Source organism: Heptranchias perlo, chromosome 4, assembly GCF_035084215.1.
Source record: "Heptranchias perlo isolate sHepPer1 chromosome 4, sHepPer1.hap1, whole genome shotgun sequence".
Taxonomy (NCBI): domain Eukaryota; kingdom Metazoa; phylum Chordata; class Chondrichthyes; order Hexanchiformes; family Hexanchidae; genus Heptranchias; species Heptranchias perlo.
In genome coordinates this window covers 134914059-134938964 of record NC_090328.1, presented here as the reverse complement: position 1 = coordinate 134938964, position 24906 = coordinate 134914059, and positions in this window count along the sequence as shown.

Here is a 24906-nt window from a genome sequence, read left to right as displayed (position 1 = left end):
GCCCTTCGGCCCAACATGTCCATGTCGCCCAGTTTATACCACTAAGCTAGTCCCAATTGCCTGCACTTGGCCCATATCCCTCGATACCCATCTTCCCCATGTAACTGTCCAAATGCTTTTTAAAAGACAAAATTGTACCCGCCTCTACTACTGCCTCTGGCAGCTCGTTCCAGACACTCACCACCCTTTGAGTGAAAAAATTGCCCCTCTGGATCCTTTTGTATCTCTCCCCTCTCACCTTAAATCTGTGCCCCCTCGTTATAGACTCCCCTACCTTTGGGAAAAGATTTTGACTATCGACCTTATCTATGCCCCTCATTATTTTATAGACTTCTATAAGATCACCCCTTAACCTCCTACTCTCCAGGGAATAAAGTCCCAGTCTGTCTAACCTCTCCCTGTAAGTCAAACCATCAAGTCCCGGTAGCATCCTAGTAAATCTTTTCTGCACTCTTTCTAGTTTAATAATATCCTTTCTATAATAGGGTGACCAGAACTGTACACAGTACTCCAAGTGTGGCCTCACCAATGCCCTGTACAACTTCAACAAGACATCCCAACTCCTGCATTCAATGTTCTGACCAATGAAACCAAGCATGCCGAATGCCTTCTTCACCACCCTATCCACCTGTGACTCCACTTTCAAGGAGCTATGAATCTGTACTCCTAGATCTCTTTGTTCTATAACTCTCCCCAACGCCCTACCATTAACGGAGTAGGTCCTGGCCCGATTCGATCTACCAAAATGCATCACCTCACATTTATCTAAATTAAACTCCATCTGCCATTCATCGGCCCACTGGCCCAATTTATCAAGATCCCGTTGCAATCCTAGATAACCTTCTTCACTGTCCACAATGCCACCAATCTTGGTGTCATCTGCAAACTTACTAACCATGCCTCCTAAATTCTCATCCAAATCATTAATATAAATAACAAATAACAGCGGACCCAGCACCGATCCCTGAGGCACACCGCTGGACACAGGCATCCAGTTTGAAAAACAACCCTCGACAACCACCCTCTGTCTTCTGTCGTCAAGCCAATTTTGTATCCAATTGGCTACCTCACCTTGGATCCCATGAGATTTAACCTTATGTAACAACCTACCATGCGGTACCTTGTCAAATGCTTTGCTGAAGTCCATGTAGACCATGTCTACTGCACAGCCCTCATCTATCTTCTTGGTTACCCCTTCAAAAAACTCAATCAAATTCGTGAGACATGATTTTCCTCTCACAAAACCATGCTGACTGTTCCTAATTAGTCCCTGCCTCTCCAAATGCCTGTAGATCCTGTCCCTCAGAATACCCTCTAACAACTTACCCACTACAGATGTCAGGCTCACTGGTCTGTAGTTCCCAGGCTTTTCCCTGCCGCCCTTCTTAAACAAAGGCACAACATTTGCTACCCTCCAATCTTCAGGCACCTCACCTGTAGCGGTGGATGATTCAAATATCTCTGCTAGGGGACCCGCAATTTCCTCCCTAACCTCCCATAACGTCCTGGGATACATTTCATCAGGTCCCGGAGATTTATCTACCTTGATGCGCGTTAAGACTTCCAGCACCTCCCTCTCTGTAATATGTACACTCCTCAAGACATCACTATTTATTTCCCCAAGTTCCCTAACATCCATGCCTTTCTCAACCGTAAATACCGATGTGAAATATTCATTCAGGATCTCACCCATCTCTTGTGGTTCCGCACTTAGATGACCTTGTTGATCCTTAAGAGGCCCTACTCTCTCCCTAGTTACCCTTTTGCCCTTTATGTATTTGTAGAAGCTCTTTGGATTCACCTTTGCCTGATCTGCCAAAGCAATCTCATATCCCCTTTTTGCCCTCCTGATTTCTCTCTTAACTCTACTCCGGCAATCTCTATACTCTTCAAGGGATCCACTTGATCCCAGCTGCCTATGCATGTCATATGCCTCCTTCTTATTTTTGACTAGTGCCTCAATCTCCCGAGTCATCCAAGGTTCCCTACTTCTACCAGCCTTGCCCTTCACTTTATAAGGAATGTGCTTACCCTGAACCCTGGTTAACACACTTTTGAAAGCCTCCCACTTACCAGACGTCCCTTTGCCTGCCAACAGACTCTCCCAATCAACTTCTGAAAGTTCCTGTCTAATACCATCAAAATTGGCCTTTCCCCAATTTAGAATTTTAACTTTTGGGCCAGACCTATCCTTCTCCATAGCTATCTTAAAACTAATGGAATTATGATCACTGGTCCCAAAGTGATCCCTCACTAACACTTCTGTCACCTGCCCTTCCTTATTTCCCAAGAGGAGGTCAAGTTTTGCCCCCTCTCTAGTCGGGCCATCCACATACTGAATGAGAAATTCCTCCTGAATACACTCAACAAATTTCTCTCCATCCAAGCCCCTAATGCTATGGCTGTCCCAGTCAATGTTGGGAAAGTTGAAGTCCCCTACTATTACCACCCTATTTTTCTTGCAGCTGTCTGTAATCTCCTTACATATTTGCTCCTCAATTTCCCGTTGACTATTTGGGGGTCTGTAGTACAATCCTATCAAAGTGATCTCTCCCTTCTTATTTTTCAGTTCTACCCATATGGACTCAGTGGGCGAACCCTCGGATATATCCCCTCTCACTACTGCCGTGATGTTCTCCCTAATCAAGAACGCAACTCCCCCTCCTCTCTTACCTCCTGCTCTATCTTTCCTATAGCATCTGTACCCTGGAACATTGAGCTGCCAGTCCTGCCCCTCCCTTAGCCATGTTTCAGTAATAGCTATAACATCCCAGTCCCATGTACCCATCCATGCCCTGAGTTCATCTGCCTTGCCCATCAGACTTCTTGCATTGAAATAAATGCAGTTTAATCTAGACTTCCCTTGGTCTTTGCCCTGCTTTCTCAGACCATCTGTCTGGTCATGTTCTGTACACTCTCCCTTACTGCCTTTTGTTTCTGTCACCACTTTATTTCCCACTGACTTCCTGCATCGGTTCCCATCCCCCTGCCACATTAGTTTAAACCCTCCCCAACAGCACTGGCAAACACTCCCCCTAGGACATTGGTTTCAGTCCTGCCCAGATGCAGACCGTCCAATTTGTACTGGTCCCACCTCCCCCAGAACCGGTTCCAATGGCCCAGGAATTTGAATCCCTCCAGCTTGCACCATCTCTCAAGCCACGTATTCATCTTAGCTATCCTGTCATTCCTACTCTGACTAACCCGTGGCACTGGTAGCAATACTGAGATTACTACCTTTGAGGTCCTACTCTTTAGTTTAACTCCTAACTCCCTAAATTCAGCTTGTAGGACCTCATCCTGTTTTTTACCTATATCGTTGGTGCCTATATGCACCACGACAACTGGCTGTTCACCCTCCCCCTCCAGAATGTCCTGCAGCCGCTCCGAGACATCCTTGACCCTTGCACCAGGGAGGCAACATACCATCCTGGAGTCTCGGTTGCGTCCGCAGAAACGCCTGTCTATTCCCCTTACAATCGAGTCCCCTATCACTATAGCTCTGCCACTCTTTTTCCTGCCCTCCTGTGCAGCAGAGCCAGCCACGGTGCCATGAACCTGGCCACTGCCACCTTCCCCTGGTGAGCCATCTCCGCCAACAGTATCCAAAACGGTATACCTGTTTTGGAGGGAGATGACCGCAGGGGACCCCTGCACTGCCTTTCTACTCTTCCTCTGTCTGTTGGTCACCCATTCACTATCTCCCTCAGTAATTTTTATCTGCGGTGTGACCAACTCACTGAACGTGCTATCCACGACTTTCTCAGCATCGCGGATGCTCCAAAGTGAGTCCATCCGCAGCTCCAGAGCCGTCAAGCGGTCAAACAATAGCTGCAGCTGGACACACTTCCCGCAGGTGAAGGAATCAGGGATACAGGAAGGAGCCCTGAATTCCCACATCCCACAAGAGGAACATGACACGGCGCTGGGATCTCCTGCCATGACTTAACCCTTAAATTAGCTTAAGAACAACTACAATGTCAAGAGAAAAAAAAAGGAAAGAAAAACTACTTACCACTCCCTTTAAGGAGTTTACTCCTTTAAATTGTTCTCAATTTAGAGAATGTTAACTACACTAGGGACCTTGATTCACTAAAAAATAAACGCTACTTCCTATAAGACCTGCAGACCTTCCCTTTCCTTTTACTTCAGTTACTGTAGATAAGGAGAAATACTCACCTGAACCTACTCACCAATCAGGTGCCTCCCCTGTGTCGCGTCCCGATCTGATTCCTGACGTCACTTCGAACTCGGTCGCAGCTCCGCTCGGCTCGGCTCCTCTCAGCGCTCTGAAATCCCGCCTTTTATCGGACGCTCCCTCCGCTCGGCTCGGCTCCTCTCAGCTGTTCTCAGCGCTCTGAAATCCCGCCTTTTATCGGACGCTCCCTCCGCTCGGCTCGGCTCCTCTCAGCTGTTCTCAGCGCTCTGAAATCCCGCCTTTTATCGGACGCTCCCTCCGCTCGGCTCGGCTCCTCTCAGCTGTTCTCAGCGCTCTGAAATCCCGCCTTTTATCGGACGCTCCCTCCGCTCCGCTCGGCTCCTCTCAGCTGTTCTCAGCGCTCTGAAATCCCGCCTTTTATCGGACGCTCCCTCCGCTCGGCTCGGCTCCTCTCAGCTGTTCTCAGCGCTCTGAAATCCCGCCTTTTATCGGACGCTCCCTCCGCTCGGCTCGGCTCCTCAGCGGAAGACCACATTTGTTCCATGAAGACTGAAGGGAATGATTGTTTCCTCGGGAATTTTTATATGCAGCGGATATTTGATCCAACAGAGTCTCCTTTTCCGAGAACTGGTCACCAGTTAGGACCAGTTGCCTGTCCATATGAGACACCTTAGCACAATCTAGTAATTTAAATGCTACTACTGATCCAGGGATTCCCAATTGGAACTTTGTCAACCTTTTGTACAATTTGTTAAAGTCCATGATACACTCTTCCATTTGATGACTGTCCATTTTCCAAAATCTATCAAATGCTGACCAGGCCTCATAGGCGCTTAACAGATCAACTTTCTTGTAGATTTTATCCAGAAATTCTATTAGAAAGGTAAAACCTTCATCATTATCCAAAAGATCTGCATCTATCACAGAAAATACCTTACTTCTGATTTTACTTCATTCAGGAAGCGACAACGCCAAGGCCATGCCTTGTTTTCTCTTCAGTAGAATAGCAACCTGTTGTCTGCATATCAACCTCATTCTTCCACTGGTCATACGGTTCAAACTCCAAGGACATCGGAAGGAAATCATACCTCGACGACTTAAACTTGCTTTCTTCCATTTTCCACAATTGCCACTAGGCTTTCAATTTTTTCTTCTTTATGTCCAAAAATAAAATCGTAGTTTCCAACCTCCATCTTTAGGCAACTATTCTCTGCTACCATGTTACAACTAGATAGCTTGGTGGTGAAGGATAGAATACTGGAGCCTGGTCTTCCGAACGTTTATTCACAGAGATCCCATGACACACCCTCCTATAAATGGATACAAGAGAGTCCCCAGTTGATACCCACCACCTGAATGCAGTTAATACTAATTGATATAAATCACATGGATTAATAAATGTGTAGGGGGGAGTTCAAGCATCCTCCGTTCCCCGCGAGGTTAGAGATGAGACTGGACTCAAGTAGATTCGATCGCGACCTTTATTCAAGCATATGCAGGGGAGTACAAGCTCAAGTGTCTCAAGCAGACCAAGTGAGTGTCTCTTTTTGAACATTAGAACAGTACAGCTTTTATACAGTTAACCTGTCAATCACCCAGCCGTTATGCCCACCCTCATGGGTCATCCTTTTACCCCCCCGTCCATTACAATTACAGATTCCAGCACGTAAGTCTGAACAGATGTCTCCTTTCTTATCCACTGGTCCAGACCCAAGGTCTCACTTCTGTTTATCTAGTTCCCATGGTGTCTATTCTTAGACCTTGTCCCTGCTGACTAGCGTCGTTCAATGCATGTTTTTCACAGTTGGTGTGGTTAACTTGCTGACCTATGCGCTTTAGCCTGCTTTTTAGTTTGCCTTGCGGTTACACTAGTTTGGCCCATAGCTGCTATATTTTGGCCTTAATGATTTATACCTTTATATATAGGTGTAATTTTGTCACAACAAATGCAACATAACAAAATGCAAGTGAAATAACCCAGGAAGCACAAATCTGACAAGATAAACTACAGCAGGATAAACACCAACATACCGTTCGGATTAAAAGCTCTCATAGGCCAGAACATGCCTGCCAATTTTGTATGGACTGGAAAAGCAGACAATGCATTCCCAGTGAGAGAACCAGGAAATTGTGCTTTTTCGAGAGATTTCATGAGAGCACTCTTGGACCCAAATCTGTCAGCTTGAAAATAGGCCTGCTCGCTTGTTTTCCCAAAGCCTGCTTATCCAAACTGTGCTGATGGAAAGCGAATCGGAAAAACTACTCACATATTTAGAGCAAGGTTCTGAAACACACCAAGTTTAAAATCCAGGGTATTCTTGTGCCATGCTTAAGGCAAGTGACTTGCGACAGTGAAAATTGCCAAAAATCACAGAGCAGTTGTGAGGGGAATTCATGTGGATAGTGCGGGGAATTCCATAAGCACGCTGTTTCCATTAAAGATGTTTCTGTACTGCATATGCCTGGCCAATGAAATGCTAACATGCAACGTTTACCACCGACAACTAATCTGGGATGCTAATATTTTAGGACACTCTGATATTCATAATATCATAATAACAAAATGTACTTGAAGTACAGTAAATAAAATTTGGAGTTCTTACAATTCCATGAACAGTCCAAGGAATTGATCTTTCTATGATTCTATGATTGTAGCTTTAGGAACAAAAGAACATGAGCAGGCCATTCAGCTCCTTGAACCTGTTCCACCATTCACTTAGATTGTGGCTGATCAGTACCTCAACTTCACTGACCTGCCTTTGATCCATATCGCTTGATAAACTCACCTAACAAAAATCTGTCGATCTCAGTCTTGAAAATTTCAATTGACCCAGCATCCACAGCCTTTTAGGGGAGAGAATTCCAGATTTCCACTACATTGTTTGTGAAAAAGTACGTCCTGATTTCACTTTTGAATGACCTAGCTCTAATTTTAATTTTAAGTTTGTGCCCCCTTGTCTGAATTCCCCCACACCTCAATTGGATCACTCCTCAACCTTCTAAACTCAAGGGAACACAAGCCAAGTTTATGCAACCTTTCCTCATAATTTATATCTCTAAGCCCTGGTACTGTTGTGGTGAATCCGTGCTGTATCCCATCCAAGGCCAATATATCTTTCCTGAGGTTCGGTGCACAAAACTGAACGGAGTACTCTAGATGGGGTCTGACCAAGGCTCTGTACAACTGAAGCATAACTTCCTCCTCTTTGTAGCCCAACCTTCTTGAGATAAAGGTCAACATTCCATTAGCCTTTTTGATTACTTTTTGCACCTGTGCATTATCTTTTAGTGATTTGTGTACCCGGACATCCAAATTCCTTTGCTGTTGCACAGTTTGAAGTTTAGTAATAACTACATAGCAAATGCATCATAGAATCATTGAAAATTTACGGCACAGAAGGAGGCCATTTGGCCCACCGTGTCCGCGCTGACCAAAAATGAGCCACCCAAGCTAATCCCACTTTCCAGCATTTGGTCCGTAGCCCTGCAGATCACAACACTTCAGGTAAACATCCAGGTATTTTTTTAATGAGTTGAGGGTTTCTGCCTCTACCACCCTTTCAGGCAGTGAGTTCCAGACCCCCACCACCCTCTGGGTGAAAACATTTTACTCAGCTCCTCTCTAATCCTTCTACCAATCACTTTAAGTCCATGCTCCCTGGTTATTGACCTCTCTACTAAAGGAAATAGGTCCTTCCTATCCACTCTATCTAGGCCCCTCATAATTTTATACACCTCAATTAAATCTCCCCTCAGCCTCCTTTGTTCCAAAGAAAACAATCCCAGCCTATCCAATCTTTCCTCATAACTAAAATTCTCCAGTCCTGGCAACGTCCTCGTAAATCTCCTCTGTACCCTCTCTAGTGCAATCACATCTTTCCTGTAACGTGGTGACCAGAACTGTAAGCAGTACTCAAGCTGTGTCCTAACTAGTGTTTTATACAGTTCAAGCTTAACCTCCCTGCTCTACAGCTTTCCTTCTCACTATCAACCACACGGCAATGTCTGTATCATCTGCAAACTTCTTAATCATGCCCCCTACATTTAAGTCCAAATCATTAATATATACTACAAAAAGCAATGCACCTACTACTGAGCCTTGTGGAACCCCACTGGAAACACCCTTCCAGTCACAAAAAACATCCGTCGACCATTATCCTTTGCTTCCTGCCATTGAGCCAATTTTGGATCCAACTTGCCACTTTCCCTTGGATCCCATGGGCTTGTACCTTTTGGCCCGGTCTGCCATGTGGGACCTTTTCAAAAGCCTTGCTAAAGTCTATGTAGACTACATCAAATGCCTCATATACCCTCCTTGTTACCTCCTCAAAAAATTCAATCCAGTTGCGTTTTCTGTGACTGACAAGTGGAGGGTATCCTGCAACTGATCCCATTAAACTGCAACTCAACGGAGAATTCAGCCAAGTGGATAAATCAACATTTTTTATTCTATTGTGGCACTATTATGCCCCAGTTTTGCATGTTTGACAACTGTATTACTTAATTTTACCTCAGTTGTACTTTTAAGTCATTGTGCATTGTTATTGGGCAATTTTCTGTCAATCCTACTTATGAATTTGTGTTTTAGAAAATTGTCTCCATGGAATTCGAATCCAGCTGTTATTTCGGATAGTGGCCTATAAGCTGTACGACATTAGGAATAATCCTTTTTTTTAAAACGGGAAGATATAAATATCCCCCTTTAATGTAATTGCATAACATTTTACATAAAATTATATAGAAATTACATCATGGAAACGGACCATTTGGCTCAATCAGTCCATATTGATGTTTATCGTCCACATGATCAGTAGCTCTTATCCCATGAGCCCACCCTGCTCCCACATCCCTATATTCTTCATTCTTTCAATCATTTATCTAATCTATCTTTAAATTGTGACATGATTCTAGTTCAATCATTTACTATGGGAGTGCATTCCACAGTCTCACAACCCTCCATGTAAAAAAGGGTTTCCTGATTTCTGTCCTAAGTTTCTTACATTTAATCTTATAACTATCCTCCTTGTTCCACTCCCCTCAATCATTGGGAACAATCTGTTTCCATCCACCCCTTTCTATTCCTTCCTAATTTTAAACAGCTCGACCAAATCACCCCTTAACTTCTTCCATTCTAACAAAACCTATTTTTCAAGTCTTTCTTAGTATTTGTATTTCCTCAGCATCCTAGTGAACCCGTGCTTAACCCTCTCTATCATCTCAACTCTGGTCTTACTCAGGTTTTTACAGATTCATCATTAGAACTCAACTTTTATATTCTAGATCTCTTGCCGTGAAACCCAGTGTTCCATCAGCTTTTTTATGGCCTTGTCCAGTTGAGATGCTGATTTTGACCTGAGCCCCCAAATACCTCTGCTCTTCCACATCACCCAGCTTCCCCCCATTCAAAGTTGAATTATTACTTTTATATGTTTAACAAAATGTACCATCTCACATTTACTGATATTGGATTCCATCTGTCACTTTTTTCCGATTCCACTATCTTGTCAATATTCCCTTGAGCTTCCTTTAGTCCTCAGAAATATTTATTATGTTTCCTATGTTAGTATTGTCAGCAAATTTGGACACCACTCCCTCTGGTCCAATATTAAAATCATTCATGTACACAGTGAACAGAAGAGGTCCCAGAACAGAACCTGTGGGACACCGTTAACCTTTTCCAACTGCTCTGAGAAACTGCCCTTAACTCCTGAAAGATGTTCTTTTACATTGTTGTTATTCTGATTTATCCTTCCTCACTAGTGTTGTGCTTTTTCTTCGAATATACATTCAGATACGCTTTGAAAATAACATTTGCCATTATATATTGCAGTGTTGCTATCATTGAAATTGATGGTTTAGTCATAATTAACAGCAACACAGACACATTCACTGGGACAGCACCATTTTACAATGCAGTTCATAGAATCATAGAAGCATAGAAAGGTTACAGCATGGAAGGAGGCCATTCAGCCCATAGAGTCCATGCTGGCTCTATGCAAGAGCAATCCAGCTAGTCCCACTCACCTGCCCTATCCCCGTAGCACTGCAATTTTTTTCCTTTCAAGTACTTATCCAGTTCCCTTTTGAAGGCCATGATTGAATCTGTCTCCACCACCCCCTCAGGTAGTGCATTCCAGATCCTAACCACTCGCTGAGTAAAAAAGTTTTTCCACATGTCATCTTTGGTTCTTTTGCCAATCACCTTAAATCTATGTCTTCTGGTTCGTGACCCTTCCGCCAATGGGAACAGTTTCTCTCTATCTATTCTGTCTAGACCTTTCATGATTTTGAATACCTCTATCAAATCTCCTCGTAACTGAAGTCCTTCATCCCTGGAAACATTCTAGTAAATTTCTTCTGCATCCTCTCTAAGGCCTTCACATCTTTCCTAAAGTGCAGTGCCCAGAACTGGACATAATACTCCAGTTGTGGCTGAACCAGTGTTTTATAAAGGTTCATCATGACTTCCTTGTTTTTGTACTCTATGCCTCTATTTATAAAGCCCAGGATCCCGTATGCTTTCTCAACCTGCCCTGCCACCTTCAACGATTTGTGCACATATACCCCCAGATCTCTCTGTTCCTATACCCCTTTTAGAGTTGTGCCCTCTAGTTTATATTGCCTCTCCCCATTCTTCCCACTGAAATGTATCACTTCGCATTTTTCTGTGTTAACTTTCATCTGCAACGTGTCCGCCCATGCCACCAGCCTGTCTATATCCTCTTGAAGTCTACCACCATCCTCCTCAACTTTTTAATACCCTTCCAAGTTTTGTGTCAACTGCAAATTTGGAAATTGTGCCCTGTACACCCAAGTCCAAGTCATTAATATATATCAAGAAAAGCAGTGGTCCCAGCACCGACCCCTGGGGAACATCACTGTATATCTTCCTCCAGTCCAAAAAACAAACGTTCACCACTAGTCTCTGTTTTCTGTCTCTTAGCCAATTCTGTATCCATGTTGCTACTGCCCCCTTTATTCAATGGGCTGCAATCTTGATGATAAGCCTACCATGTGGCACTTTATCAAACGCCTTTTGAAAGTCCATATCCACCACATCAACTGCATTGCCCTTGAGAATCCCTACATGGTCAGTTTTCGGTAAAATATTAAAATGTCTACGTGGCAAAGAAGCAGAATGCAAAATGGTTAGAAAGGGTTAATTAGTTAGTAACTGAGATTGATACAAGTGGCCTGGCCCTCCTGCTGGGCCATATGTTTGCTTAGTCAGCAGGCCTGCATTGTCTTATCAATGATAGGTCTTTGATGTGAGTCAAGGACTGGTCTGAATGTCTCCATGTTTATGGCAGATCAATATAGGGAACGAGCTTAGCCAAAGTTGAAAGACATTCCAGGTTGGGAGATAAGGAACAGAAGGAACAGGGAAGAACATTCTAAGTTGGAAAGTGAGGAAGTTATCCCCTTTGATGTCTAACAGCAGCATGATCAGCACATGGACGATTTATGATTGGTCGGAAATAATGTAACCTCGCATGGCAACCTGTGCCCGGCTTATGATTGGTGTTGACCCTCGTTAAGTATGTTCCAACCCTATTGATTTGTATAAAAACGTGTGGATTTCTGTATGTTTTTGTTCTTGCTCTGCCAGCATAGAGGGACTCGATCAGGAGTCCAAATCAATGCTGCAGACTAAGAACCCTGCTATTAAAGATGTGTTGAACTTTAAAATGTATTCGACTTCAGTTATTACTGAACCAGACTGAGGGGAAAGAATCCGGATCGTCACCCTCATCTACCCTCTCTGTCCCCTCATCAAAAAACTCTATCAGGTTAGTTAAACACGATTTGCCTTTAACAAATCCATGCTGGCTTTCCCTAATCAATCCACACTCGTCCAAGTGACTGTTAATTCTGACCCGGATTATCATTTCTAAAAGTTTCCCCACCACTGATGTTAAACTGACTGGCCTATAGTTGCTGGGTTTATCTTTACATCCGTTCTTGAACAAGGGTGTAACATTTGCAATTCTCCAGTCCTCTGGCACCACCCCCGTATCTACGGATGTTTGGAAGATTATGGCCAGTACCTCCGCAATTTCTACCCTTACTTCCCTCAGCAACTTAGAATACATCCCATCCGGACCAGGTGACTTATCTACTTTAAGTACAACCTTTCCAGTATCTCCTCTTCATCAATTTTTAGCCCATCTAGTATCTCAACTATATCTTCCTTTACTGAGACTCTGGCAGCATCTTCTTCCTTGGTAAAGACAGATGCAAAGTACTCATTTAGTACCTCGGCCATCCCCTCTGCCTGTGTGAGTAGATCTCCTTTATGGTCCCTAATCGGCCCCACCCCTCCTCTTACTACCCGCATACTGTCGTCAGCTGGAGGAGCTCGAGCTCTAGATTTCAGAGCTTGAGCAGCAGCTTGTGTCACTGCAGTGTATCTACGAGGATGAGAGCTCCGTGGATAGCACATTTCAAGGGGTGACCACCCAACAGCTTAAGAGAGTCCAGGCAGAGATGGACTGGGTGACCGCCAGACAGACAAGGAGGACCAGGCAGGTAGTAGAACTATGGAATAGAACCATAGAACCATAGAAAAGATACAGCACAGAAGGGGGCCATTTGGCCCATCGTGTCCGCGCTGGCTCGAAGAACAACCAGGTACCCATTCTAATCCCATCTTCCAGCATCCGGTCCGTAGCCCTGCAGCTTACAGCACTTTAGGTGCAGGTCCAGGTACTTTTTAAAAGAGTTGAGGGTCCCTGCCTCTACCACCAATTCGGGCAGCGAATTCCATACACCCACCACCCTCTGGGTAAAAAAGTTTTTCCTCATGTCCCCTCTAATCCTTCCGCCAATCAGCTTAAATCTATGTCCTCTAGTTCTTGAACTCTCCGCTAGGGGAAAGAGGTACTTTGTACACCTCAATCAAGTCTCCCCTCAGACTCCTCTGCTCCAAGGAAAACAACCCCGGCCTATCCAATTTCTCCTCGTAGCTGCAATTTTCAAGCCCCGGCAACATTCTTGTAAATCTTCTCTGCACTCTCTCCAGAGCAATTACGTCCTTCCTGTAATGTGGTGACCAGAACTGAGCACAATACTCCAGCTGTGGCCTTACCAGCGTTTTATACAGTTCCATCATTACATCCCTGCTTTTGTATTCGATACCTCAGCCAATAACGGAGAGCATTCCATATGCCTTCTTCACAACCTTATCTACCTGTACTGCCACCTTCAGGGACCTGTGCACATGCACTCCAAGGTCTCTCACTTCCTCTACCCCTCTCAATATATTCACGTTTACTGCGTATTCCTTGTTGCTGTTTGCCCTCCCTAAGTGCATTACCTCACACTTCTCCGGGTTGAACTCCATTTGCCACTTTTCTGCCCACTCCACCAACCCATTGATATCTTCTTGGAGTCTACAGCTATCCTCTTCACTATCAACCACACGGCCAATTTTTGTGTCGTCTGCAAATTTGCCAATCATGCCCCCTACATTCAATTCCAAATCATTAATATATACCACAAACAGCAAGGGACCCAACACTGAGCCCTGTGGCACACCACTGGAAACGGATTTCCATTCGCAAAGACATCCATCGACTTTTACCCTTTGTTTCCTGTTACTGAGCCAACTTTGGATCCAATTCGCCACATTTCCCTGTATCCCATGGGCTTTTACCTTTCTGACCAGTCTGCCATGTGGGACCTTGTCAAATGCCTTACTAAAATCCATGTAGACAACATCCACTACGCTACCCTCATCAATCCTCCTTGTCACTTCCTCAAAGAATTCAATCAGATTTGTAAGGCATGACCTTCCCTGAACAAATCCATGCAACAAATCCCTGATTAAACCATGCCTCTCCAAGTGACAGTTTATCCTATCTCTCAGTATTGATTCTAATAGTTTGCCCACCACCGAGGTAAGACTCACCGGCCTATAATTGTTCGGCCTTTCCCTCGTACCCTTTTTAAACAACGGTACTACGTTTGCAGTCTTCCAGTCCTCCGGTACCTCCCCTGTATCGAGTGAGGATTGGAAAATGATCCTCAGAGCATCCGTTATTTCCTCCCTGGTTTCCTTCAATAGCCTAGGAAACAATCCATCCGGCCCTGGTGACTTATCAACTTTCAAGGATTCCAGTCCCTCTAGTACTTCCTCTCTCGTTATGTTTACCTTATCCAATATTTCACACCTCTCCTCTTTAACTACTAATTCCGGATCATCCCTTGCCTTTGCGAATACAGAGACAAAATATTCATTTAAAACCCTACGCACATCCTCTGCTTCTACACACAAGTTACCCTTATCATCCCTGATAGTTCCCACCTTTTCCTTAGCTATCCTCTTGTTTTTAATGTACTGATAAAACATCTTTGGGTTTTCTTTAATCTTACCAGCTAATATTTTTTCATACCCTCTCTTTGCTTTCCTTATTTCATTATTTACGTTATCCCTGTACTTTCTTTATTCCTCTAGGCTTTCTGCAGTATTTAGTTTTCTGTGACAGTCATGTAAGTGGTTTGCCTGGGTGGTTCGAATCACCTCCCCCTTACACAGTTCTAGACGACGGGAATTACGGTGAACAAAATTGACTCACGGACAAGTTTTTCGGACTCAATCGTACAGTGTTTATTAAGGTTAACACACACTGCCGTCTTCAATATATCAAAAAAAACGGGGCGTAAGACAATACAGTACACTACGTCACAATCCAGAGTAGAATATATGCTATACCCCACTCACTAAACCCCTATGGCTTGGTTGGGAACACACAACACTCCTTCACACAATACCGGTGGTCTTAAGGATGTAGACTTGGACAATGCTCACCCCGATTGTCCCTTGACTTTCTCGCTGCTTCCCCTTGTAGAAAACGTGTCTCCTGATTCCGTACCGCCGACGCAGTATTCAAGTCTCTGTTTGAGGTCCGTCCGTACAGTCGAAGAGCGAGGCTCTGCTTCTCCTGTTGGTTTCTTCTCTCCGCCCCAGGCGGAGTGCTCGGTTCTTGTTGTGAAGGTGAGGACAAGCGAAGACGAGAGCAGGCGAGGAAGCAAGAGAGTGAAAAGTCCCAAAACTGCTCCTCTTATACCCCCCAAAGTTCCAAACTTCTTCGCGCCAAAAAAATGAAACGTTCCTTTTCCTGCGGTGCTGTTTTCGCAGCCTGCTGTTGTTGTCTAGTCAGTGATCTTACAGTGACATCCTTTTGCTTCCAACCAATCTGGGATTTTGATGGCCCTCCTTTGTTTGGTTTCCCGCCCTTCGGGGGCACCTCATCCAGGCAATGGTGGTAATGGCTGATAGTGGGTTTCACTTCTCACCCGGTCCTGGGTTAAGTGGTTTAACATTGATTAACAATGGTGTCTCCATCTCCTGCCAATTACTGTTTGCATTGACCTTCCTGGTTCATTGCGTTCCCAGAGAATCTCTGTCCACTCAGACATTTCCCTTAATTGGCTTAGGGGTCTGGTCTGAATCCCTTGTCCATTACACACACCTGGGCCACACCCACTTTTCAAACGAGCAGCTGTTTTTGTCAGCAGAAAAATCTTAAAACATAGAAGTCCACAAAATGACTGTTTGTAAATCCCTGGGGCCTGCTCCGATACTTACAGTCATAATCTTTCTTTTTCTGCTTTATCTTGCCCCGCATACTTCTAGACAACCAGGGGGCTCTAAATTTGGCAGTGTCACCCTTTTTCTTTGAGGGGACGTGTCTGCATTGTACCCGTAGAATTTCACATTTTAGTGCCTCCCACTGGCTTGCCACTGATTTCTCCTCAAGTAGTTGTGTCCAGTCCACTTCTGCCAAATCACCCCTTAGTTCTGTAAAATTTGCCTTCCCCCAATTTAACATGTTTAATCCTGATTTAACTCTGTCCTTTTCCATAATAATGCTGAAACTAACTGAATTGTGGTCACTATCACCAATATGGTCACCCACTGTCACTTCATCCACTTGCCCATCTTCATTTCCCAGGACTAAATCTAGAATCACATCACCTCTTGTTGGGCTTGTCACGTACTGGCTAAAAAAGTTCTCCTGGACACCGATCAAGAATTTTGCACCCTCTGTGCCCCTCACACTGTTTGAATCCCAGTTGATGTTAGGGTAGTTGAAGTCCCCTACTATTATTGCCCTCTTATTTTTGCACTCAGAAATTTGCTTACATATTTGTTCTTCTATCTCCCTTTTGCTATTCGGGGGTCTATAGTACACTCCTAGTAGTGTGACTGCCCCTTTTTTATTTCTTAGCTCAACCCATATGGCCTCGATTGATGATCCATTTAACATATCATCCCTTCTCACAACTGTAATTGATTCTTTAACCAATAATGCTATCCCCCTCCTTTTTTATCACCCACTCTATCCTGCCTGAAAACTCTATCTCCAGGGATATTGAGCTGCCAATTATCCCCCTCTTTAAGCCAGGTTTCCGTTATAGCAATGATATCATGCTGCCATGTATCTATCTGTGCCCTTAGCTCATCTGCTTTGTTTGTAATACTCCTTGCATTGAAGTATATACCCTTTAACCCCGTCAAATTCCTGTGCTGAACACTATTTAACCTTTGCTTCTTTTCCCTTTCTGAGTCGCTAACTACGTCACTAACTGCTTTTCTACTTCCCATTTTCCTGGTCTGAATTTGTCCTATCTGTACCTGCCCTTTAAGAACATAGGAACATAAGAACAGGAGTAGGCCATTCAGCCCCACGTGGCTGCTCCGCCATTTGATAAGATCATGGCTGAACTGTGATCTAACTCCATATACCTGCCTTTGGCCCATATCCCTTAATACCTTTGGGTTGCCAAAAAGCTATCTATCTCACATTTAAATTTAGCAATTGAGCTAGTATCAATTGCCGTTTGTGGAAGAGAGTTCCAAACGTTTACCACCCTTTGTGTGCAGAAATGTTTCCTAATCTGGCTCTAATTTTTAGACTGTGCCCCCTACTCCTAAAATCCCCAACCAGCGGAAATAGTTTCTCTCTATCCACCCTATCCGTTCCCCTTAGTATCTTATAAACTTCGATCAGATCACCCTTTAACCTTCTAAATTCTAGAGAATACAACCCCAATTTGTGTAATCTCTCCTCGTAACTTAACCCTTGAAGTCCGGGTATCATTCTAGTAAACCTATGCTGTACTCCCTCCAAGGCCAATATGTCCTTCCGAAGGTGCGGTGCCCAGAACTGCTCACAGTACTCCAGGTGTGGTCTAACCAGGGTTTTGTATAGCTGCAGCATAACTTCTGCCCCCTTGTACTCCAGTCCTCTAGATATAAAGGCCAACATTCCATTGGCCTTCAGATTATTTTCTGCACCTGTTCATGACACTTCAATGATCTATGTCCCTAAATCCCTTTGGACATCCACTGTTTTTAACTTTTTACCATTTAGAAAGTACCCTGTTCTATCCTTTTTTGATTCAAAGTGGATGACCTCACATTTGTCCACATTGAATTCCATTTGCCACAGTTTTGCCCATTCACCTAATGTAATTTTATGTTTTCACCTACACTGCTTACAATGCCACCAATCTTTGTGTCATCGGCAAACTTAGATATGATTCCTTTGGTTCCATACTAGTTTAAACCCTCCCCATCGGAACTAGCAAATGCCCCCACGAGGATATTGGTCCCGGTTCTGTTTGGGTGCAACCCGTCCAGCTTGTACAGATTCCATCTTTCCCAGAATCGGTCCCAATGCCTCAGGAATTTAAATCCCTCCCTCCTACACCATCTCTCAAGCCATGCATTCATCTGGTCTATTCTCCAATTTCTGCTCTCGCTAGCACGTGGCACTGGGAGTAATCCTGAGATGACTAACTTAGAGGTCCTGCTTTTTAATTTATTTCCTAACTCCCTATATTCTGCTTGCAGGACCTCATCCCTTTTTTTTTTACCAATAGTGCAGGAGTCCCCTAAGCGCATCTCACTCTCTTACTAGTATTCAGCTCTGAATAGTGGTGAGGGAGAGGGTTCCTCTGGGGAGTGCAGCCAGAGCCAAGTCCACAACACCATGGATGGCTCAGCTGTACAGGGGGGGAGGAAAGGGGTCAGGAGAGTAAAAGTGATAGGAGATTCTATAGTTAGGGGAGGAGACAGGCGTTCTGCAGCCGCAGACGTGATTCCAGGATGGTTTGTTGCCTGCCTGGTGCCAGGGTCAAGGATATCACTGAGCGGCTGCAGACCATTCTAGGGGGGGTGGAGGGTGAACAACCAGAGGTCGTGGTCCATATCAGTACCAGTGACATAGGTAGAAAGAGGGATGAGGTCCTGCAGGCAGATTTTAAGGAGTTATGAAAGAGATTAAGGAGCAGGACCTCAAAGGAATTAATCTCCGAATTACTCCCGATGCCACGCACTAGTGAGTATAGAAATAGAGCAGATGAATGCATGGCTGGAGAGATGGTGCAGGATGGAGGGCTTTAGATTCCTGGGGCAATGGGACCAGCTCTGGGGAAGGTGGGACCTGTACAGGCCAGACGGGTTGCACCTCAACGGAGCTGGGACCAATGTCCTCGCAGGGAGGTTCGTGGTGCTGTGGGGGATGGGCACCAGGATGTAGCATTGGAAAGGAGAGACAAGGGGCACAAAGGATCGGGAGAGAAAGATAGCACTAGAGCAAGTAAGAGGAAGTAAGGTAGGATCAGACTAAGAGAGAGTATCAGAAAGTCTAAGGCTGGTTTGCAGTGCATGTGTGTAAACACACGAAGCGTGGTAAACAAGGTTGGTGAGCTGCAGGCACAAATAGCCACATGGGAATACGATGTTGTGGTGATAACGGAGACCTGGCTCAAAAAAGGGCAGGATTGAGTACTCAATATTCCTGGATACAAGGTGTTCAGGAGAGATAGGGAAGGAAAGAAAGGAGGGGGGGTGGCAGTATTGATTAAGGAGAATATTGCAGTGCTGGAGAGAGAGGATGTCCTGGAGGGGTCAAGGACAGAATCTATTTGGTCAGAGTTAAGAAATAAAAGAGGTGCCATTACACTACTGGGGGTATTCTATAGGCCACCAACTAGTGGGAAGGATATGGAGGAGCAAATTTGCAGGGAAATTACAAAGAGGTGCAAAAGCCATAGAGTAGTGATAACGGGGGACTTCAACTATCCTAATATAGTCTGGGGTAACAATAAGGGGCAAAGAGGAGGAGGAATTTTTGAAATGTGTTCAGGATAACTTTCTTAATCAGTATGTTTCCGGCCCAACGAGGAAGGAGGCATTGCTGGACTTAGTTCTAGGGAATGAGGTGGGCCAAGTGGAGCAAGTGTCAGTGTAGGAACATTTAGGGAGCAGCGATTATAGTATCATAAGGTTTAGAATAGCTATGGAAAAGGACACAGACTACTCTAAAGTAAAAATACTCAATTGGAGGAGGGCCAATTTCAATGGGATGAGAACAGATCTGGCCCAGGTAAATTGGGATCAAAGATTGGCAGGGAAAATGTAATTGGACAGTGGGCGGCCTTTAAAGAGGAGATGGTTCGGGTACAGTCTAGATACATTCCCAGGAGAGGGAAAGGTAGGGCAACTAAAGCCAGAGCTCCCTGGATGACAAAAGAGATAGTGAGTAAGATGAAACGGAAAAAAGGGGTGTATGACAGATGTCGGGTTGATAACACAAGTGAGAACCAGGCAGAATATAGAAAGTTCAGAGGGGAAGTGAAAAAGGAAATAAGAGGGGCAAAGACTGGCAGCCAACATGAAAGGGAATCCAAAAATCTTCTACAGGTACGTAAACAGTAAACGGGTAGTAAGAGGAGGGGTGGGGTCGATTAGGGACCGTAAAGGAGATCTACTCATGGAGGCAGAGAAGGCAGTTGAGCTGCAAACTAAGCATTTAAGAAATAATATTTATCTCTGTTTAACATGAAACTAGTAATTGATAGAGGCTAGGTGGAGTTAAAACCTGAGAAATTTTCACTATATTAGCATTTTATTTTTCTGCAACAAAACACAATGGGGGGGGGGATTTTAACCCCAAAGAACGGGTGGGTTGTAGTCGGGTGGGAGGTAAAAATAATAGATATTGAAATATTGACTTCAATGCGCCCACTTCTGGGCTTAACCCAGGCATGTTAGGATGTGCACACGCAACCAAAACCCTGGAGTCCTGTCCCCACTCAATGCTGGCGGCCTGCTTGTAGGTAAGGGGCAAGGTGATCTCATTGAAACGTATAAAATTCTTAGAGGGCTTGACAGGGTAGATACTGGGAGGCGGTTTCCCCTGGAGAGTCTAGAACTAGTCTCAAGATAAGAGGTCAGCCATTTAAGACCCAGATGAGGAAAAATTTCTTCACTCAGAGGGTTGTGAATCTTTGGAATTCTCTATTTGGACACTAAGAGAATCAAGGGATATGGAGATAGGGCGGGAAAGTGGAGTTGAGCTGGAAGATCAGCCATGATCGTACTGAATGGCGGAGCAGGCTCGAGGGGCCTTATGGCTTACTCCTGCTCCTATTTCTTATATTCTTGGGTTCGTAATGTAGGTCATTTAAACAGTTGAGCTACTTAATTTTTTGTGGATTTTGCGACAGAAATGGATTTAACATCACCTGCACAGGTTTCCTGTGACTTCTGAAACACGTCATTGAAACGGAGGCGAGTTGCAGCTGAAACTCATTTGGCCCTTTAAACCAGTGATTCACACATCTCAATAAAAGGTATCGCAGCTGGGCGCTCAGCTTTTTCATACACTTGGCTGGGAGTTCTTTGTGTTTAGATTGAGACTTCTTTGTTGAGACTGAGAATTCTTGTGTTCAGATAAATTTACCAACATTTTGGAGCCTCTCAGACTGATAAGATCAGGATGGGGGCTGCAATGGATCTATTCCACAGTACATTGTACAGTTCTGGGATCTTCAGGTGCACAAGAGAGGTGCGCAATAAGGACCTGAGAAGAGCAGAGGGGGTGCCAAAAGAGAGGACAACGTCGCAGGAGGCACTACCCACATGAGAGGGTCTACAGGCAGAGGCTGAGCTTCCTGGATCTCTCTGACGAGCAGTGCCTATGCAGGCTGAGATTGAGTCGGCAGGTGGTCGCAGATACCTGCAGCCTCCTGGAGGAAGAGCTGCTCCTCGCTGGACCAGATGGCCACGCATTGCCCGTCGCAGTAAAAGTAACAACTGCCCTCAATTTCTTCGCCTCTGGCTCCTTCCAGGGTACCACCAGTGACATCTGCAGGGTCTCTCAATCGTCTGCACATAAGTGTATAAGGCAGGTGACGGATGGCTTGTTTGCCAGGGCGATCGATTATGTTAACTTCTCCCGGATGACATTAGTTGGAATGAGTGGGCAGTGGGTTTCGTTTTTCTGGCTGGCTTCCCACAGGTACAAGGTGCAATCGATTGCACACATGTGGAAATCTGAGGACCACCACATAAGCCAGGAGTCTTCATAAACCATAAGGACTATCACTCCATCAATGCGCAGCTGGTGTGTGACCACAGGAAATTTCTGCAGGTGTGCGCCAGATTCTCTGGCATCTGTCATGATGCCTTCATTTTGTGCCAGTCAATCATGCCAGACCTTTTCCAAACAGGAGACAAACTTAAGGGCTGACTCCTTGGAGATAAGAGATACCCCCTGCAAACATGGATCATGACACCTGTGAGGAACCCCACCAACGAGGCACAAGAATGATACAATCAGAGCTACATGACCACCAGGTGTCCAGGCATGTTAAAGATGCATTTCAGATGCCTCCTCAGGTCTGGGGAGCCCTTCAATACTTGCCACCCAGGGTCTCCAGGATAATCATGGTGTGTTGCGTTCTGCACAACATAGTTTTGCAGAGAGTTTTAGAGGTGGTCAAGGATGAAGGCACCCGTCAATCATCCTCTGTTGGAGACAGCATTGAGGAAAAGGAACAGGAAGAGAATGAAGAGGAGGAATATGACAATGGTCCACCCATCATTAGACCAATCGCGCACATTGCTGCCTGGGATGCCAGGGATACACTCATCTTTCACGGGTTCTTATATTGACAGTCCAAAAATAAAGATATTTGAGATACTCAGGCCACCTGGCACAATCACCACCATGACCACCAAACATCCCCTCACCCCCCGACCTTTGCACAAAACAGTCCTTCAACGATGCATATACCGATTGCACAGGCACCCAATTGGAGTCGCCATGTATTGGCATTCATCATGAATCAAATGAAAGGTCCATTTGAAAGTCAGGAAGCAATGATGGGCGAGACTTGGAAGCATTGATAATGAATAAATTTTACGTGCCAGCATAAAAAGAAATAGAAATCACAAAATAACATTTGTTCTAACATCCTTAAAGCATACCCTTGGTGAACTACAATTGCTTAAACTTACGCTTTCTAGTGCTTCTATGAGGTGCATCCCCTGTGGCTTCAGCAGAGGTAGTGACAGGCTGCTCAGATCCCTGCCCTGACTGCTGAGATGCAATCGACCTGTGACCTCTGGGTTTTGGAGCCCGCGAGGGCCCTGCCAAAGACTGCTCCACCTGCACCTGTGCAGGGGCAGACTTGGGCATCGGGAGAGGGGCCCTTTTTTGGGTATTGGTTGAGGTGGGGTAACAGGCGAGACGTGGGAGCGGTCTGAATGGAGTTTCCACTTCCATGTCCCCTTTCACCATCATCCCTCTCTCGGGCCAGCGCCACATCACTCCCACCGCTCTGCTGGAGAGCAGTTTGGTGAAGATCAGTGATGCATTGAAAGGCCATGGATAAGGTATCTGTCATCCTGTTTAAGGCGACAGACATGCTGGTTTCCAAAGTTTGCAAGGCCGTGCTAATGCCGTGCATTGACTCATTTGTGAGCCGCGCTTGAAGCTCATTGGAGGTGGCCACTCTCTCCATTGCAGACATTCTCGCACTCACCTGCAACATCACTCCATTAGCGCTGGAGCTGGACTCCTCCAGCCTCTCAGCTATTGTGGAGGGTGTGTGTGGCACATTTTCCAGTACCTCGCAAAGGTTCTTCTGTACTGCAATCATTCTCCTTCTCAATGATTGCTCCCGGGGTTCAGCAGCTGTGTCCAGCTGAACAGAGCTTGGAGAAGAATGCCCCCCACCTCGACCCCGACACAGACCCTCCAGAGCTTCCCCTGCCACCGGTGTCTGCTCGTGCTCACTTTTGACTTGTGAATCACCAGGTGACAACCCAACTATTTTTACAAGAGGACCCACTGAAGTGTGAGTATCTGCGCTGGTGCATGGCTGTATGTTGTGTGACGGTCCGCTCTCAGAAAGAATGAGGTCCTCTGGGAAATCGATGTCATGCATCCCCACATATTCTTCTAGTACATTTGATGACACTGGAAGACAAAAGAAAGCGAAACAACTCAGTCTCAGCACAATAATAATTTCTTTTTATTCGTTCACGGGATGTGGGCGTTGCTGGAGAGACCGGCATTTATTGCCCATCCCTAATTGGCCTTGAGAAGGTGGTGGTGAGCCGCCTTCTTGAACCGCTTTTGCCAATCTTCATATTGAGGCTTCTCATACTTCAGGAGTGGGAGTGCAGTGATTGTATATTGCCACGAATGGGTGATTGCATAAAGTCAGCATCTTTATGGAAGATGTTTAAAATTTTGTCACCAGCCATCTGTGTGCTCCCAGCCTCTCCATCTCCGATAGAGAGGACCGCAGATGTCCCATTTATTTCCACTGAGTCCTCCGCATCAGTTAGTTCCACAATTTGTGGACGTCCACTGCCAGCCCTCGCCCTCTCTCTCGCGTTTGGGGCTCTTTTCTCCTAAAAGGGGCGACAACACAGACCTGTGAGTGGCTGAGGGTGCCGTAGTCAGCTGATGGATGCAGTGCATTGGGTGAGGATGACAATCAGACAGGGGGTCACGGTCACACAGGTACATCACATTGTATTAGGATTGGGGTGAGTGATAGCGTTGGTTGCATAAATGGAGAGATGAGCAATTGGATAGAAAGAGAAGGATGGTTGCTGGTGATGTTTAAGTGAGTGTGAGGAGTCTTGTGTTGGAGTCGGCTTGCCAAGGCAGGGTGATGAAAGGAGGGTGCTGTACACAACAGGATGTGGGTGAATCGGCAGATGTACTCACTTTTCCAGACCTGCTCAGGTCATTGAATCGCTTCCTGCACTGCAGCCAAGACCTGGGCACCATGCTTCTGCTTGTCACCTCTACGGCAACCAGGTTTCTTCAGCCCATCCATCGGATAAAGAACTTCCCTCGTGGCTCTCACTGCAGCTAGCAGCACATACAGGGAGGCATCAGTAAATCTAGGTGCTGCCTTTGCTCACCTGGACTCCATTTCTCCTTTCTCCTCCAAAATCCATTTTTGAACTGGCCCTTTAAATACTGTAGTTCCGATTGTGTCATTTGGGTGCACCCACTGAGTTCCCGGCTCCAAGTTAAAATTCAGACCAAAATCCCTAAAAATGATTTATAATCAAATTCAGGAGAATTGTTTTAAGGCAGTTTGGTATAAATATTTAAGCACAAAGTATATTGAGGTGTGGGGGGAACGGGGGTGTGGGGGGTGGAGGTGAAGATGGTTGTAGGAGCCGGGAATCCTGGAAATGGGGGTAACAAGGAGGTCCTGCCAAATTTGATGGCAGGACCTCATTTTAATTTTTTTCTCCCTTTCCCAGACGGCAGCCGGCCAGATTGAGAGGCCTGCACTGGAAACCTGCAGCCGGGGAGCGTAGAGGAGGGAGAGAGGGAGGGATCACGGTGGTGATGGGGGGGCAGGGGGCCTAAATCGCCAGGGGTGTTAGAGGAGAATGTGGGTCGGGGGAGATCGTG